Source organism: Cupressus sempervirens, chromosome 5 (genome assembly GCF_028749045.1).
Source record: "Cupressus sempervirens isolate cs-2001-9-10 chromosome 5, ASM2874904v1, whole genome shotgun sequence".
In the NCBI taxonomy this organism is placed as follows: Eukaryota; Viridiplantae; Streptophyta; class Pinopsida; order Cupressales; family Cupressaceae; genus Cupressus; species Cupressus sempervirens.
The window spans coordinates 374,771,615-374,792,631 of record NC_143122.1 but is presented as its reverse complement, the minus strand read 5'-3'; positions in this window follow the sequence as shown (position 1 = coordinate 374,792,631).

The following is a 21,017-nucleotide window of genomic DNA, read 5'->3' as shown; positions in this document are numbered from 1 at the left end:
AAGACTATACAGATTGATCTCAATGCAGATGCACTTTGAAGGACTCCTTTTTATTTGACTAGAAAGTAAAGAAGATTTTAATTGTTAACTTCACTCCCCTTTCTCTTTGTTCCCTCTTCCTTCAGCTCCCCTTCTCTGATTTGGTTCTAAAGTTGAGGGAGTCTCTTTTGTACGCAAATCACTCAATTTCATACTTCTGATATTACCTATTTGTAATTGTACATGACAGCACAAAATGTGGGCAAGGGATTCAATTTCATAACAATCAGTGGGTGGAAGGGTGGTTCATTTTGTGGCTGTCAATAGATAGTCTAAATTTTGTAATTCTTTATTTTTCAATAAAATTGAAGAATTTAAAGTTTCTTTTTTATTAGATATAAGAGTTTCAGAAAACAAGAAGGAACCAAATAGTCACCACAAATAACAACAAGGAGCCTAAGCCTCACCCCGGAAGAGCCGTATTAGCTATACATCAAGACAAAAAGAAGAGAAGATAGATCATCTAACTAAGAACATCATAGTGAATATCCATCCAAGCGGTCCATCCTAAGGGACCCTCCATCCAAATGATACTTTTACTTTTTTGAAACTGCATCAACAAGAACAAATCCTCTTTTCTGACATTCACATTCTTTCTGATTTCTCTGTTCAGCCTAATACAAGCTTGCTCAAAAGCCTGCAAATCATCCAGGGTTCTTTGCCACTAGTATCCATGCTTCAACTCATAGTAGAAAAAGGTAGCATACCCATCCTGAAGGAACCTTCTAAGCCTATCCCTCTCGATCAACATAGTAGCCTGAACAATTTAAAGTTTAAAGTTTCCCATTGTGTAGAGCCATTTATCAATTAAAGTGGATTGAACAAACTTAAAATTATGAATTGTATTCTTTGAGGAGAGTAAAAATATGTTTATAAATGTTAATAAATTACAATGAAAAGTCTACACTTAGAATTGGACCATCAAATGAACTTACAAATACTTAGTCTTAAGCTAAAGAAACTTATTTAAAAATTTAAAAAATAATATAGCTAAATATAATATATTAAAACTTAGTTATCATTAAAATATTTAAATTCATATTATAGATGATCATATATAAGCAATGAAAACAAATAATCAATGTGTTATTCTTATTCTTATTATTATGATTTCAAATATATACAATTAATTAAAAATAAAAACTAGAAACTACTTTAATATTTTGTAATCTAAAACATATACTTATGAATTTAATGAAAATATTATTAATCTTTTAATTTGTTGTTTAAAATTTGTTAATAACAAAACCACTCAAATAAATTATATAGTTATTGTATTGTAAAGATTTATTATAATTATCTTTGCTAACTAATTACAGGAATTTAAATTTGTTTTAACATAAGTTTATGCTTTGTATTTTCCAATATCTCATTTTCATCATTGCCACATTATATCAATTTGATACATCTTTTAGCATACTTTACATATATTTAGCTAAAGATAGGTATGTTAGGCTAATGATTTGCAATTATTAATAATAATAAATAGTAAAATTATGTTGCAAGGGAAACTATCACAAAAACAAATATTATACATATGTTCATCTAAAGATTAGCATGCTTTACATATATTTAACTAAAGATAGGTATGCTAGGCTAATGATTTACAATAATTTATAATAATAAATAGTAAAATTTTGTTGCAAGGGAAAATATCACAAAAATATATATATATTATACATATGTTCATCTAAAGATAGGTGTACTAGTTTAGGCTGAAGCAAAGATTAATTATTATTTTTTATGATTAATTATTACGATTTGATTATTACTTATGCTTGAGTAGATTCAAACCCCCAAGTCCTTCCAAATAAGAGGTTCACTATTTACCATTGTGTTGTATGATCTTGCCTATTTATTGTGCATCTTCTTTATGTTGTATTTTTTTTTCCATTTTTCATATCTTAATTTTCAACATTTGGGGAGGATCCACAATATTTGAGGCATTTAGGCTTTCCTTCCATGTTCACCCATTTTAAATTTTTCTTTGTCTTCATGTGTTATTCATTGGATTCAAGCTATGGGTGGCCACATGATGGTCTTTTCTCTCCTTAGAATGTCTCACACTCTACTCTATGTAGCATGGTCCATTCTAAGGGTGCTTCTTATCTAATTATCTTTCTATCTAACTGTATATTGGGAAATGATGATCAATGATATGTCACCACTTACCACATACACATTAAAAAGGGTATCCTAAAATTTGACTCACTTTCAACTAAATATTATTAGCACAAACTAAAGTAAATGTGCTTCCAAGTTTTACTCTTCCCCTTTTAAGCCAGAAGTCTTTAGTATGAAAGTTAGTGTGTGTCCAAGATTGATGTCTAAGTATCTTTTCGGTCACTTACTTCTCAGTTTGTTTGAGTGCTCTACTTTCTTTGTTTTCTAGTTCCCCCTTGCATTACCTTTACCCACCATCTAAGAAGGATTCCTATTTTTCTAGTGTGCACGGGGTCTAGGTGATCTAGGCATGGTTGGGATGTGTTCTGGCATCCTCTCAATGAGAAGTAAGTTACTCTGCATTTCATTTTTGCTACGTTTCCCTAACATTCCATGGCCCATGGATTCTAAGATTTCAATATGTTTTTCCCCTTGAGTGAACTATATTGAGTGCATATCTAAAGAGTAAAGTTGTGACAATGATTAACAAGGTAAGAAGATGATTATATCATGCTAGAAAATGCCTACAAAGTTGTGGATCAAAGCTAGAATGAATCCCATCCAAATTTGTGGAGATAAGATCAAGTGAGCTACGAGGGAACATGAATATATGGGTTGTTTGATGCGTACTCATGGAAGTGAAGTTGTTTTTTTTTTGCTTCTGATGTTGTTTAAACTAGAGCCAAACCTTGGTCCCAAGGATCAAATGGTGTGAAAATGATGTTGAATGAACCATTTAAGGGCTTATACTCAATAAGACATTCTCAAGATCTAACTTCGAGGCCATCAAATTAAGGTGAAAGAATGAAGAGTTGTTAGATGTGCTCTAGTCAGGGGAATGTTGTTAAGAAAGGGGTTTTTCATCCTAAGGCAATGAAAAAGGCCACTTCTCTAGAGGCTTTGAAAATAGAATTCAAGTTACTCTAAAATGTGAATATCCTTTAGAGATGCTCAAAAGATACTTCCAAAAAATTTAGTGATGGAAATGTGAACCCAATATAAAAGAGATGTAGTGTTAAAAACTTTAGGCAGAAAGTGAAAAAATGAAGTGCGTAAGCTAGTAGAAGGATTACTCCTCGTTCTACATTCTTGGATAGAAGAAAATGGGTTTGCAGAAAAGCTAAGTTTCTTTCTCTCTCTCTTGCATACATTAACATTATCAATTATGTCAACTAGATCTGGGTCAGCTTCTCCTATGCCTTCAAGGGGTAGGGTCACCTCTTATGCCGACATGGCACATACTAAATTGTTCGACATCCACTATGAAAACACTTAGTACAAACTAAAGTTTATTGGTGCTCAACATCAACTAAACTTAACTTGGCTTACACTGTGCCTACACTAATGTTCTTGGCTCCAACTAATTTTCTTCTCCGCTTGCACTAACTTTTCTCGACACCTACTATCCACTCAGTCAAACTTGGTAGAAAAACTTCATTTAACTTGTTCTTCTAAGCATACTTAGTGTAACCAACCTTTGTAACCTTAAGTAGATTATCAATGCACTATAATATCATTATCTTAACTGATTCTTGTACTCCTTTCATATCATAACTCAACCTTTCCTCTAGGTGCTATTGTTACCTCATTTATTCAAATCCTCTTTGTCAATCAAACAAATTATAGTACTTAAATCATATAAGAAATTGTCTTACCAGCAAGTAGTAGGTTTGACATTGGTGGAAAAACAATGAATGAAACAAATTTATCATACTTGTATCAACCTATTTTCAACATTTCCTATGATTGGTTTCTTCAAGTATATTTAAATGAATATTTATCAAGAACTGTATCATGTGCAATCATAGAAAATGACAATCAAAGCTGCTAGTTACAATAATTTAATTGGCTTGGAGAGTGAGTTAAAAGAGCTTACAAACACATCTTTCAAATTCTACGATTTGGGTGATCTTCATAGAAGACTCAATTCTCAACCTATTCACCCAATCACTCAAAACCTTAAAGAAAGCAGACTAGTTGAAGCAACTAGATTTCCAATGGAAATTCAAGCACCTAAGCTAGTGAAGGAATGCATAAAGAGATACAACATAGAAACAAAGTATATTTTGTTTCCCAATCAATCTATTCTCATCTCAATAAACAATGCACTAATGTAGGTTGCATTTGGTATTCCTATGAAGGAGCAGTATTGTGATGTTGATTTTGGATCTTCCGTGTCTATGTTCAATGAGAAAATGACCGTTAGATAGGAAGATATGTAAAGGACATGGTTCTTGACTGGGTGCTCAAAGAAGACCAAAATTTCAAACACCCTATTTGGCACGAATCTAAAAAGAGAGATTGTGGATATCCTTGCACTCCTCCTTAGATTCAAAGAAAAGGAGAATATTTTGAAGTTCATCCATAAGCCAATTTGGATGCTCATTTATCAAATTTCCAAGCTTCTCCTATTTACAAATAGGAGCTTACAATGACTTTCCTAAGAGGTTGTCGAGGTATTCAGAAGACAAGGTGGTTTTACTTGAGCTGTGTCTATAGAACCTTGAAGTGAACATGTTGTGTTCTAATGTGAAGAAGATTGTTGGGAATCCCTTTCCTATTATGGTTGGTCAATATTCATGTGCTTCCAGATCAGATGCACATAATTTGGTAAAGAGCTTTGAAAAAAACATTAAATTGTTATACTATGAGGTACTTAGGCCTCATTATGATCCAATTAACTTTGTAAGAGATAATTTGAAGTTGGGATATACCTACAGGCATGTTTTAGATATTGAAGACTTCTGGTCCAGGTGTATTAACAAGTACCAAAATTGGGAGAGGTTTTGGTCATTGTTAACCATTAATGAGATTAAATTTTATAATGATTTTGTCGATATTTCTAACCTTGCAGATGATGGAACCTACTTGCACCCCACATCTTACAAGAAGATCAAACACACCCCAATTTTGTCTACCCCACCTATAAATCTAGTTATTGACACTATGGAGGTTCTTATATATAGGACAATCAAGAGAAAAGACAAATGGGTGGAATAGACCCAAGTGAGGAAGAAGAGGATTGGAAGCACTAGTTCTACAGGTGGAGTATCAAATGGAGCTGCCTAGTAAATCATAACAACGATAGCATAAATACTACATTGACATTTTCAGGGCCACTATAGTCCATTGGCCAAGGTGGAGACCATCCTCTACAAAAGAATGTGCCACTCACTCCTACCCATGAAGCTAGGTCTGTTCTGAACATCAAGAAGGCTGGAGAGAAGTAAGATGATAAGGATAAGGGGAAAGACTAAGAAAAAATAGTGGCCAAGCCATCTTCTGCTATCCAAGTCATCAATTTGGATAGCAACACTAACCCCATGGATGGTTAGGAATAGGATGCATCTTAGTAAGGGGATACCTTATCCCTTTTGGTAACTAAGGTTGATGCCTTCCCTGTTGCTTCTTAGAGAACACCAAATCCATTAATCCTAAGGAAACTATTTGATCCTACTCCCTTGTAGTCTACTATCAATGTCCTTTCTGTAGAATCATAGCTCAAAGAGACCATTTATAGGAAGAAGAGGATATATGAGGAAGTAGCTTCATCGATGCATTTGATCACATAAGTCACCTCCTCTCAGTCATCAATTTGACATGAATGCAAAGGAGAATAAAAAGCTACTCCTAAAGTTGCAACAAAAAAGGCAATTTAGGCAGGTTGGTTGAACATGGGTAGATCAGATCAAGGCTTAAGGTCCTTTACTAGTAGAAAACCTGGGACGCCTAGTTTTGGCTGCTCACAAGCTTAGGAAAGTAGCTTCAAATCATTAGGAAACCATATAGAAGGTAGCAGACAAGCTGATAGAGAAATTGACCCTTCTACAAGAAGTAATAGACATGAAGACAAATGTGGTCATTGCTCATGGGATCCTTAAGATAGGCAAGGAGTCACTGTGTCACAAGAAATAATCCTTGGAGTTTTTTTTATAGAAAGCTCCATGAGATCTGCAAATGAGCTCAAGGATGCACGTATGACCTAGTGCAAAAGCTCACTGAAAAGTTGTTTCAATATATGAAGATATTGCAAACAAAGTCCTTTGTTTCCACTAATTACAAGCACATGGATATTGAGAGAATGAAATCAAAGTTCTTGGCATTTGTTGATGAATTTGTTGACCCACTCAACTTCCATGTGTCCAAGAATTGAGAACTCTTAGCAGTGGACATGATCATAAGGAGAGAAATGGAGAAATTCAAGTCAACAATGGCTAGAATAGATGACTTAACAGATATGCATGACTACTAGATGGTCCAAGCCAACATCATCATCATTATAGATGTTGAAGACCTGGACAAAGTAACCAAAGCCATGAAATATTATAGAGCTAAATCAATTTGCTCCTAAGAAGGCATGATGTTCTGATAATTTTCTAGACATCTCTCATTCTTCCCATTGTCTTTCTCTTTGTATCTATTCATGGCATTTTTTTAGTCTCTATAACAAATAATGATTCAAGCTTGTTCTATTTTAAGTTGATTCTATTCAGAGATGTTGGATAGAGTGCTACAGTTAGCTAATTAGAACATCCTCCCCTTCACTTCCCTTTAGGCTTTACCAAGGATTTTCTCTAATCGTTCAATGCTTTTATTCAGTTGGGTTGAACAGAGGTCTAGTGAAAAGAAACACTTTAGATATTAGATCATGTGGCACTCCCATCCTTAATTAAGGGAATGTGTTTATTAGTGGTGGAATATTGAGGTCCAAGGTACTGATATGTTTCAAATAGCTAGAAAACTAGATAATATTAGAAGGGAGGTGGTGGGATGGAATAAGTCTTCCTTCGGTGATAATTTTAAGTAAAATAAATAAATTGATGAAAAAACTTGAAGGCATTCAAGAGAGTATGGTGAAGGGAGGTCTCTCTTTAGTTACTCATGAGGAAGAGCAAGAATGGAGGGGGAAATGGAGATTTATATTTGGAAGAGAGGAGGTGTTCTAGAAGTAGAGATATCGAGTTCAATGGTTAACTAAGTTGGATGGTAACACTACATTCTTCCATAGGATGACTTCTAGACACCAAAAGAAAAATACCAATACTAAGCTCTTTGATGTTAATAATGTGGAACTCACTAATTAGTAAGATATTAAGACTTGGGCCACATAGTACTTCCACAGAATTTATAACCCTCCCCTAATTCAAAAGAAACCTAACACTGAAGAAGCTTTTCTTAGTGTTATCAATACAGTGATTGGTGAAGAAATGAATGAGGACTTGAATAGAAAGGTTTTAGATGAAGAAGTTAAGGAGGATGTAATTTCTATGGGAGATTATAAAGAACTAGGACTAGATGGTTTTCCCCATTCCATCATTTAGGAATTCTGGAAAATCATCAAATATCATTTGGTGTACATGGTTGATAACTTTATAGGGATAGGTAGAATCCTCAAAGAACTAAATCAAATTTATATTTTTCTTATCCCAAAAATAGATTAACCTACCTAGGAGGAATTTAGGCCAATTAGTCTATTTAATTCTATTTGTAAGATCCTATCAAAGGTGGTGTTCAACTACATAAAACCTTTCCTTGGCAAATCTATCAATCCTAATCATAATGATTTTCCAGATTCTTGATGAGGTGATAACCACCCATGAGGTTTTTAATTCCATGGAGAAAAGTTTAAATCTAGGTATGGTGTTGAAGTTAGATATTAGCCTGAACAATTTAAAGTTTAAAGTTTGCCATTGTGTAGAGCCATTTATCAATTAAAGTGGATTGGTCAAACTTAAAATTATGAATTGTATTATTTGAGGAAACTAAAAATATGTTTATAAATGTTAATAAATTACAACGAAAAGTCTACACTTAGAATTGGACCATCAAATTAACTTACAAATACTTAGACTCAAGCTAAAGAAACTTATTTAAAAATTTAAAAAATAATATAGCTAAATATAATATATTAAAACTTAGTTATCTTTAAAATATTTAAATTCATATTATAGATGATCATATATAAGCAATGAAAACAAATAATCAATGTGTTATTCTTATTCTTATTATTATGATTTCAAATATATACAATTAATAAAAACTAAAAACTAGAAACTACTTTAATATTTTGTAATCTAAAACATATACTTATGAATTTAATGAAAATATTATTAATCTTTTAATTTGTTGTTTAAAATTTGTTAATAACAAAACCACTCAAATAAATTATATAGTTATTGCATTTTAAAGATTTATTATAATTATCTTTGCTAACTAATTACAAGAAATTAAATTTGTTTTAACATAAGTTTATGCTTTGTATTTTCCAATATCTCATTTTCATCATTGACACATTATTTCAATTTGATACATCTTTTAGCATACTTTACATATATTTAGCTAAAGATAGGTATGTTAGGCTAATGATTTGCAATTATTAATAATAAAAAATAGTAAAATTATGTTGCAAGGGAAACTATCACAAAAACACATATTATACATATGTTCATCTAAAGATTAGCATGCTCTACATATATTTAGCTAAAGATAGGTATGCTAGGCTAATGATTTACAATAATTTATAATAATAAATAGTAAAATTTTGTTGCAAGGGAAAATATCACAAAATACATATATATATATATATATATATATATATATATATATATATATATATATATATATATATATATATATATATATATATATATATATATATATATATATATATATATATATATATATATATATATATATATATATATGTTCATCTAAAGATAGGTGTACTAGTTTAGGTTGAAGCAAAGATTAATTATTATTTTTTATGATTAATTATTATGATTTGATTATTACTTATGGTTGAGTAGATTCAAACCCACAAGTCCTCCCAAATAAGAGGTTCACTATTTACCATTGTGTTGTATGATCTTGCCTATTTATTGTGCATCTTCTTTATGTTGTATTTTTTCTTCTATTTTTCATATCTTAATTTTCAACATTTGGGGAGGATCCACAATATTTGAGGCATTTAGGCTTCCCTTCCATGTTCACCCATTTTTATTTTTTCTTTGTCTTCATGTGTTACTCATTGGATTCAAGCTATGGGTGGCCACGTGATGGTCTTTTCTCTCCTTAGAATGTCTCACACTCTACTCTATGTAGCATGGTCCATTCTAAGGGTGTTTCTTATCTAATTATCTTTCTATCTAACTGTATATTGGGAAATGTGAATCAATGATATGTCATCACTTACCACATACACATTAAAAAGGGGATCCTAAAATTTGACTCCCTTTTGACTAAATATTATTAGCACAAACTAAAGTAATCGTGTTTCCAAGTTTTACTCTTCCCCTTTTAAGCTAGAATTCTTTAGTATGAAAGTTAGTGTGTGTCCAAGATTGATGTCTAAGTATCTTTTAGGTCACTTACTTCTCGGTTTTTTTGAGTGCTTTACTTTCTTTGTTTTCTAGTTCCCCCTTGCATTACCTTTACCCACCATATAAGAAGGATTCCTATTTTTCTAGTGTGCACGGGGTCTAGGTGATCTAGGCATGCTTGGGATGTGTTCTGGCATCCTCTCAATGAGAAGTAAGTTACTTTGCATTTCATTTTTGCTACCTTTCCCTAACATTCCGTGTCCCATGGATTATAAGATTTCAATATGTTTTTCCCCTTGAGTGAACTATATTGAGTGCATATCTAAAGAGTAAAGTTGTGACAATGATTAACAAGGTAAGAAGATGATTATATCATGCTAGAAAATGCCTACGAAATTGTGGATCAAAGATAGAATGAATCCCATCCAAATTTTTGGAGATAAGATCAAGTGAGCTACGAGGGAACATGAATATATGGGTTTTTTGATGCATACTCATAGAAGTGAAGTTGTTTTGTTTTGCTTCTTGTTTTTTAAACTAGAGCCAAACCTTGGTCCCAAGGATCAAATGGTGTGAACATGATGTTGAATGAACCATTTAAGGGCTTATACTCAATAAGACATGCTCAAGATCTAACTTCGAGGCCATCAAATTAAGGTGAAAGAATGAAGAGGTTTTAGATGTGCTCTAGTCTGGAGAATGTTGCTAAGAAAGGGGTTTTTCATCCTAAGGCAATGAAAAAGGCCACTTCTCTGGAGGCTTTGAAAATAGAAATTCAAGTTACTCTAAAATGTGAATATCCTTCAGAGATGCTCGAAAGATACTTCCAAAAAATTTAGTGATGGAAATGTGAACCCAATATAAAAGAGATGTAGTGTTAAAAACTTTAGGCAGAAAGATGAAAAATGAAGTGCGCAAGCTAGTAGAAGGATTACTCCCCGTTCTGCAATCTTGGATAGAAGAAAAATGGGTTTGCAGAAAAGCTAAGTTTCTTTCTCTCACTCCTGCATACATTAACATTATCAAGTATGTCAACTAGATCTGGGTCAGCCTCTCTTATGCCTTCAAGGGGTAGGGTCGCCTCTTATGCCGACATGGCCACATTTGAGGTAGGTCTTCATGGTGTTGCTCAAGCTGCTCATTTCAAGCCTTCTCATCCTCATGAAGTTTCCCCTATAAGGGTACTTTTAGACTTAGATACAATTGATGATATTTATAGTATGCCAAAAGAGCTCTCTACCTTTGTTGCTATTTTTCACTTTCTGGGCTTTTTGCCCTCTCTTGCTAATCTTCATACTTGGATCTCCAAGCATTGTGAACCAATTTTAGATTGTGATGTCCACATCTTTTTGATGGCTAAAGGATTTTTCATCTAGTAAAGTTTAAAATTCTTAAAGATAGGAAGACTATTTTGTGTGATAATAGTTTTTCATGGCACGAAAGATTTCCACTTATGGCCAAGCCATGGCATATGGATTTTCATCCGCTTATAAAATCTTTTAACAAGGTTCCTATTTGGGTCCGAGTTTTATATTTCCAATGCATCTTTTTTCTAGATTCTATTTATGAAGCTATTGGGGATGCCATCGGTGATTTTTTATATGTGGACTCAGACACTTCAGATATTCTCCATTTGATGTGTGCTCAAATTCTTGTAGAGATGGATATTTCAAACGGCCTCCCTAAGAAGGTTTGTTAGGAATCCTTGAGAGGCTCTTGAGCCCAAATATTGGATTATGAAGGTATCCATTTTCGTTGTAGAAAATGTCATATGACAGGTCACATTGTTGCTCATTGTGATGACCAGTTTCACTTTTGTTTGTTGTATTTTTTGTTTCTATACTTATTGAAAATCTTTAGACTTGTACAGGGTTTTAGGCACCCTTCAAAACCTATTTTACTTAATCAAAAACATTATCAAGTATGTCTACATTTTGAATTCTAAAGAAAAGTAAGACACTTCCCGAAAAGCTAAAGCATTTACGTTGTTAAGTGATTCTTAGTCATATCACTTTACCTTAAGTAAAGTAATAGAGATTTCAAGAATTTAATATTCTACACACAAATGAACAGAAAGTTTAAATAGTTGATACTCATGGATGAACTTAATTTTGTTCATGTGGCACCAACGTTCTAATTCCTATACCTATTTCATCAAAAAAAATTATTGGAATTCTTTAGGATAATTGAGAGGGGGGTGAACCAATTATCCAAGGTTCAGATGTACAATTAAAACTTTGCACAATTTAGTGAACCCACATCCATAAAACATTTTCATCATGCATGCATTCACTAGATTATGCAATCACTCAAACTTATAGGTTATTGTCAAATCAATATGCAAAAACATAAACATGAAACATAACAGATTCAATAACACATTTGACACAATGATTAAAATGGAAACCCAATTTGGGAAAAACCACCAGCAACATGCTACTAATTCTCACTCTTCTGAAGTGATGCCCTGTGAAAGGCCAACCTTGTTAAAGGTTACAATACACATTGTTAAATGTGACCTAATTAAAGGATTTTAATCACCCTATTAGGAGTGAACCTCATTAGAGGATTTTAGATCATTCACTTGGAATGTCACCTAGTTAAAGGATTTACAAATGACTGTTAGGTCAACCTTAATACAACGGATTTACCGTAGACTAATACAATGATTAGAGAGTAATAGTAAGGCTTAATCTGATAACAACTTACAACTTTATTTGTAGATTACAAATCTTTATTTTAGTCCTCCATTTTCCTTGGCTTTCACACTCTTCAACTCTGATAGCTTGTTCACCCTTCAAGCATCCATACCCTTAAGCCTTCTTGTTTTTTTTGCCGATGCAATCTCTTCTCTTACGTCACTGAATGATGTGAATACCCTAGACTCCCTTTCTTCCTTAGGTTCTCACACATCACCTCTTGCTTCTGACCAACTATGTCTATAAATAGAGAATTAAGATTTTTTTGTTCATCCTCCATTTTCCATTATAGGGTTAGGTTAGATTAGATAGGATTCAATGAATCTACCCCTCATTTAATTTATTCCCTTCTCGAAACTTCTCCTTCAATCCTCTTTGAATTCACCTCAAAATAGTTTATCTTTAATTTTGTGCCATCAGCTCATCAATCTTATCTTCCACATAGTTCACACAATCCAAGAAATCAAACTTGTCAGCTCAAATTCATCAAATTCTTGATCTTTGTCATAATGCTAAAACTTGACATTAACTGGCTTTTGATGCTTGGCACATACTACATTGTTCGACATCCACTATCAAAACACTTAGTACAAACTAAAGTTTATTGGTGCTCAACATCAACTAAACTTAACTTGGCTTACACTGTGCCTACACTAATTTTCTTGGCTCCAACTGATTTTCTTCTTAGCTTGCACTAACTTTTCTCGACACCTACTATCCACTCAGTCAAACTTGGTAGAAAAAATTCATCTAACTTGTTCTTCTAAACATACTTAGTGTAACCAACCTTTGTAACCTTAAGTAGATTATCAATGCACTATAATATCATTATCTTAACTGATTCTTGTACTCCTTTCATATCATAACTCAACCTTTCCTCTAGGTGCTATTGTTACCTAATTTATTCAAATCCTCTTTGTCAATCAAACAAATTATAGTAATTAAATCATATAAGAAATTGTCTTACCAGCAAGTAGTAAGTTTGACATTGGTGTCAAAATAATGAATGAAACAAATTTATCATACTTGTATCAATCTATTTTCAACATTTACTATAATTGGTTTCTTCAAGTATATTTAAATGAATATTTATCAAGAACTGTATCATGTGCAATCATAGAAAATGTAAATCAGAGCTGCTAGTTACAATAATTTAATTGGCTTGGAGTGTGAGTTAAAAGAGCTTACAAACACATCTTTCAAATTCTACGATTTGGGTGATCTTCATAGAAGAATCAGTTCTCAACCTATTCACCCAATCACTCAAAATCTTAAAGAAAGCAGACTAGTTGAAGCAACTAGTTTTCCAATGGAAATTCATGCACCTAAGCCAGTGAAGGAATGCATAAAGAGATATAACACAGAAACAAAGTAGATTTTGTTTCCCAATCAATGTATTCTCATCTCAATCAATAATGCACTAATGTAGGTTGCATTTGGTATTCCTATGAAGAAGCAGTATTGTGATGTTGATTTTGGATCTTCCGTGTCTATGTTTAATGAGAAAATGACCGTTAGACAGGAAGATATGTAGAGGACATGGTTCTTGACTGGGTTCTCAAAGAAGACCAAAATGTCAAACACCCTATTTGGCACGAATCTAAAAAGAGAGATTGTGGATATCCTTGCACTCCTCCTTAGATTCAAAGAAAGGGAGAATATTTTGAAGTTCATTTAGCACCATTTCTTCCTAGTGCAAGCAATACATTTTGACGATATGTAGATCGACTAGGCACAGGTCATATATGATGAGCTAGCCTCGTGGTTGAATTTAGCCAAAGGATTCAAGTAGTTCTATGAATCCTCATATATTATCTATGCATTAGAAACTCACAACTTATGGCCTGACCTCCCTAGCATCCCAAACTATGATGAGTGCATGAAAATATATAAATTTTACCCACATTTGTAGCTATAGATAAGTTATGATGAGTATGTGGGGTTTAATGATGCCTTCACAATGAGGCTATGCCAAGAATTGCAAGGATGCCCTCAAAGGAGATTTTCACCAAAGGCAATTTAATCCATAAGCCAATTTGGATTCTCATTTATCCAATTTCCAAGCTTCTCCTATTTACAAATAGGAGCTTACAATGACTTTCCTAAGAGGTTGTCGAGGTATTCAGAAGACAAGGTGGTTTTACTTGAACAGTGTCTATAGAACCTTGAAGTGAACATGTTGTGTTCTAATGTGAAGAAGATTGTTGGGAATCCCTTTCCTATTGTGGTTGGTCAATATTCATGTGCTTCTAGATCAGATGCACATAATTTGGTAAAGAGCTTTGAAAAAAACATTAAATTGTTATACTATGAGGTACTTAGGCCTCATTATGATCCAATTAACTTTGTAAGAGATAACTTGAAGTTGGGATATACCTACAGGCATGTTTTAGATATTGAAGACTTCTGGTCCAGGTGTCTTAAAAAGTACCAAAATTGGGAGAGGTTTTGGTCATTGTTAACCATTAATGAGATTAAATTTTTTAATGATTTTGTTGATATTTCTAGCCTTGCAGATGATGGAACCTACTTTCACCCCACATCTTACAAGAAGATCAAACACACCCCAATTTTGTCTACCCCACCTATAAATCTAGTTATTGACACTATGGAGGTTCTTATATAGGGGACAATCAAGAGAAAAGACAAATGGGTGGAATAGACCCAAGTGAGGAAGAAGAGGATTGGAAGCACTAGTTCTACAGGTGGAGTATCAAATGGAGCTGCCTAGTCAATCATAGCAACAAAAGCATAAATACTACATTGACATTTTCAGGGCCACTATAGTCCATTGGCCAAGGTGGAGACCATCCTCTATAAAAGAATGTGCCACTCACTCCTACCCATGAAGCTAGGTCTGTTCTGAACATCAAGAAGGTTGGAGAGAAGTAAGATGATAAGGATAAGGGGAAAGACTAAGAAAAATTAGTGGCCAAGCCATCTTCTGCTATCCAAGTCATCAATTTGGATAGCAATACTAACCCCATGGATGGTTAGGAATAGGATGCATCTTAGTAAGGGGATACCTTATCCCTTTTGGTAACTAAGGTTGATGCCTTCCCTGTTGCTTCTTAGAGAACACCAACTCCATTAATCCTAAGGAAACTATTTGATCCTACTCCATTGTAGTCTACTATCAATGTCCTTTTTTTAGAGTCATAGCTCAAAGAGACCATTGATAGGAAGAAGAGGAGATATGAGGAAGTAGCTTCATCGATGCATTTGATCACATAAGTCACCTCTTCTCAATCATCCAAGAAGATGAAGACGTAGAAGACAATTGCTACATTGGCTATGGCTTCAACGACTAGCCATATGCTAGTTTATATTTTTTAGCCACATAAAGAAGAAAAATTTAACGAGCTCTCAAAATATTATTTCCATATTAGAATGGTAGTTCTTGACATCCTGGTTCACAACTCTATGTTGAACATGTGGAAGTCTAACAATGAGAAAATTGAAGATAAGTTGAAAGAGCTTAGAGTAGAGAAGGAAATTATGAAATCCTCAAATAGAAATTTTTTGGAAAGCATAAGGTTTGCACTAGCCAGCACTTCGTTGAGTCAATTTGACATGAATGCAAAGGAGAATAAAAAGCTACTCCTAAAGTTGCAACAAAAAAGGCAATTTAGGCAGGTTGGTTGAGCATGGGTAGATCAGATCAAGGCTTAAGGTCCCTTACTAGTAGAGAACCTGGGAAGCCTAGTGTTGGGTGCTCACAAGCTTAGGAAAGTAGCTTCAAATCATTAGGAAACCATATAGAAGGTAGCAGACAAGCTGACAGAGAAATTGACCCTTCTACAAGAAGTAATAGACATGAAGACAAATGTGGTCATTGCTCATGGGATCCCTAAGATAGGCAAGGAGTCACTGTGTCACAAGAAATAATCCTTGGAGTTTTTTATAGAAAGCTCCATGAGATCTGCAAATGAGCTCAAGGATGTGTATGACCTAGTGCAAAAGCTCATTGAAAAGTTGTTTCAATATCTGAAGATATTGTAAACAAAGTCCTTTGTTTCCACTAATTACAAGCTCATGGATATTGAGAGAATGAAATCAAAGTTCTTGGCATTTGCTGATGAATTTTTTGACCCACTCAACTTCCAAGTGTCCAAGAATTGAGAACTCTTAGGAGTGGACATGATCATAAGGAGAGAAATGGAGAAATTCAAGTCAACAGTGGCTAGAATAGATGACTTAACAGATATGCATGACTACTAGATGGTCCAAGCCAACATCATCATCATTCTAGATGTTGAAGACCTGGACAAAGTAACCAAAGCCATGAAAGATTATAGATCTAAATCAATTTGTTCCTAAGAAGGCATGATGTTCTGATGCTTTTCTAGACATCTCTCATTCTTCCCCTTGTCTTTCTCTTTGTATCTATTCATGGCATTTTTTTAGTCTCTATAACAAATAATGATTCAAGCTTGTTCTATTTTAAGTTGATTCTATTCAGAGATGTTGGATAGAGTGCTACACTTAGCTAACTAGAACATCCTCCCCTTCACTTCCCTTTAGGCTTTACCAAGGATTTTCTCTAATCGTTCAATGCTTTTATTCAGTTGGGTTGAATAGAGGTCTAGTAAAAAGAAACACTTTAGATATTAGATCATGTGGCACTCCCATCCTTAATTAAGGGAATGTGTTTATCAGTGGTGGAATATTGAGGTCCAAGGTACTGATATGTTTCAAATAGCTAGAAAACTAGATAATATTAGAAGGGAGGTGGTGGGATGGAATAAGTCTTCCTTCGGTGATAATTTTAAGTAAAATAAATAAATTGATGAAAAAACTTGAAGGGATTCAAGAGATTATGGTGAAGGCTGGTCTCTCTTTAGTTACTCATGAGGAAGAGCAAGAATGGAGGGGGAAATGGAGATTTATATTTGGAAGAGAGGAGGTGTTCTAGAAGTAGATATATCGAGTTCAATGGTTAACTAAGTTGGATGGTAACACTACATTCTTCCATAGGATGACTTATAGACACCAAAAGAAAAATACCAATACTACGCTCTTTGGTGTTAATAATGTGGAACTCACTAATTAGGAATATATTAAGACTTGGGCCACATAGTACTTCCACAGAATTTATAACCCTCCCCTAATTCAAAAGAAACCTAACACTGAAGAAGCTTTTCTTAGTGTTATCAATACAGTGATTGGTGAAGAAATGAATGAGGACTTGAATAGAAAGGTTTTAGATGAAGAAGTTAAGGAGGATGTAATTTCTATGGGAGATTATAAAGAACTAGGACTAGATGGTTTTCCCCATTCCATCATTTAGGAATTCTGGAAAATCATCAAATATGATTTGGTGTACACAGTTGATAACTTTATAAGGATAGGTAGAATCCTCAAAGAACTAAATCAAATTTATATTTTTCTTTTTCCAAAAATAGATTAACCTACCTAGGGGGAATTTAGGCCAATTAGTCTATTTAATTCTATTCATAAGATCCTATCAAAGGTGGTGTTCAACTACATAAAACCTTTCCTTGGCAAATCTATCAATCCTAATCATAATGATTTTCCAGATTCTTGATGAGGCGATAACCACCCATGAGGTTTTTAATTCCGTGGAGAAAAGTATAAATCTAGGTATGGTGTTGAAGTTAGATATTTTGAAATCTTATGATAAATTTAGAAGGGAGTTTCTACTAAAAAATCAAGGAAAAACTTGGATTTGGAGAGAGGATAATTATGTTAATTAAGGCTATTATCAACTCAGTCAAATTTTTGGTCTTGTCCAATGGATCACTAAGGAAGTTCTTTAATTCTATTAGATTTATTCACTAGTTTTATCCCTTATTTCCATACTTATTTATTATGGTGGAAGAGGTCTTGGGTAGGAACATCCTTACTATGGCTATTCATGAGAAGATTCTAGGAGTCAAACTAGCTACTTATTTGTCACTAGAGACTCTACAACAATTTGTTGGTCACACTTTTTTGAAAGGGATATCTTCTATAAGGGAAGAAAAATATTTGAAGAAGATTTTAAATTAGTATTTGGAGGTTTCTACTTAGCACATAAAATATCAAAAGACCAAGTTTTATTTATTTAACATGAATATTAACCTTCAACAATGCCATAACTAGGGAACTCAACTATCAATGGGCTTCCCTTCTTGACACAAACCTTGGTCTCCCCATTACTATGAAAGAAGTCACTCCTCAACTTTGGAATGTTGTGGTGGAAATAATGCAAAGGAAACTTGTGGACCAAAAAGGTAAGGTTCTTAGCAATGGTAGGAAACTCCAATGCATTGATGCATCTCTACAAGAAATTCCAATGAATTTTTTTTCCATGTTCAATATTTTAGGCCCCTTCAAGGATATCTTGGGAAAAATACAAATAAACTTCTTATGGTCAAGCGATGAGGAAAAACTGAAGATGAGCCTGGTTAGTTGGAACCAAGTTTGCAAGCCAAAGCACAAGGAGGGTTGAACCTTAGAAAAATGGTAGACCTAAATAAGGCCCTTATAACTAATATTTGATGTAGATTATATAAAAACTCAACTAGCTGATGTAGAATTATTAGGGCTAAATATCTATAGAGAAGGATATTTAACCAATGTTTGTACATTGTTGACCTCCCAACTAGATCAAGAATCTGGTCAGATATTGTTAAAGGAAAAAAGTACTAAAATATTATAAACTTTTTGTGGCATAATACATTTCTATGCTAAAATTTTCTAATTAATACATTACCTCTTTGTGTAGTCCACTTTTCTAAACTCCTTAATCTCAACCTTTTATTAAAAAATATAGTAGTTAGGAAGATTTAAAGTTATATAAGTCTTGTTTTGTTTCACCTAAAAGTGTTGAGAGGTACCATCTTTAGTTTCTAATTTAAGATCTACTTCTAAAATTTTTAGAAAAAAATAAAATTTTAAAACCCTTTGTTGGTGGCTTATATGTGCACTTACCTAATAGTAAAAAATGAGCTTTCTAAAGTCAAATTTTGAATAAATAGTAAAAGAAATCTCTCTCCATATAGAAAAGCTTATATTCATCCTTAATCAATATTATTAAATTTAATTTTCATACTATTCTTCTCTTTGTATCTATTTTCATAGACATTAAAAATTTGGCACATTAGAAAAAATTCATGATTCTGAATAACCAAGAAAATGTGTGAGGCTCTCATTAGATTCTATATCTTGTATTAAAAAAATAGTAATTAATTTATCTAAAAAATCAACTCAATAATTTATTATTAATTAAAACGGGAAGGGTTTGAACCCATAACAATTAAAGTAACATTAAGTCTTAAACATACAACCCAAAGGATCAGAGTAGTGACCCTACCAAAAGTCAATCATAACTAGAACTAGCAACTACACTTGCATAAAAACAAAAACTTTAAATTGAACCATGCTGGGTAAAAACAAATACCCCATTCATCTAAAATATTTTTCAAACAAACTAAGTTTCCACTAGCATATAGCATGAAAAAAAAATTTTCTAACCTATAAGACCATAGTATACAAAACCAGCAACCACATTTAAACACTGCACCACACGAACTAGTAAGTGCCACCAAGCAATAAAACCCATAGCATTGGGAACTAGAACTCAAAATCAACATGAGTTAGAAAAGAAAAAACCAACCCCTTTATTTTATACCTTGAACTCAATAAAACCATAGGAGATCTCTTATTGTCATTCCTCCTTTCTTAGAGTCTCCTCCTTCCATTTTCTATTTCTCTCTCTCTCCTCCAGCTATGCTTTGAAACTCCATATTTCCCCTTCCATCTTGGTCAGGGATTGAATTATCTGGGAGGCTAGATTATTAATTTTCTCTCCTAGTTGGGCATGCACATTCTTGATAGACACCAAGGCCTTTAGCATTACATTCCTCTCTTCCTCATGCGGTACTTTGTCCTTGATATCCTCCACTTGTTCCTTTATCTTCTCCAAGCTATTGATCTTGTCTTCCATCTCTTGACCCACTTCCCACGTGACTTCATCCCTGTGACTAGTCATCTAATCTAAAAAAATTCACTCAGCTTCAGTAATTGCCTCTAGCCTCGATGTAAAAAGAGTGCAATATTGTCCCATTTTGGGGGAAATGACCTTGAAAATATTATTATTAAGCTCATGGGAGGTCTGAAGGGTCATATTCAATTGGAAATTATAAAGTCTAAGTAAAAGCCCTTGATGTTTTGGCAGGGACTTTACATTTTTCAAAAAACACGGAAAGAGACGAGTAATCCAAAAAGAAAAAGAAAATAGATCATTCCTATGAAAATGATTCAACATAGGGAAACTATGGGAGTAGATCCTTTTGACCTTCCTTCACAAGTGAAAATTTGCATGAGAACCTTCACTAGGGCCTTCTAAACCCCTTCCATTGCCTCTTTGTTAAACACATGATACAATTTTGGGATATTTTTTACCCAGCTTCCTAAACCTCACCATAGCATCTTTGAAAGAGATTTTGATGTTTCTCATAATCTTGACCCCATCCATACTCAACCAAGGGATGGTAGAGATGGACTCTAGGGTGATGACAAACAAAACACAGCCCAACATAATCTTTCAACCATCCCATGACTCCATAATTTTTTAAGAAAGCTCTAGATTATAACCCTTCATGTCTATGATATAATTTTTTATATTGTCCTACTCAAGGATCTCTTAGAGCTCCTTGTTATTTTTTGTACTCTCCCTATTCATCAGGCTCTATCTAATAAGGGTCTCCTCCTATCCTTTTATTCTGATTGAAATAGTAAAAACACATTGCTTCAAAAACTAACATGCCCACAAATGGAAAGATGACCAAAC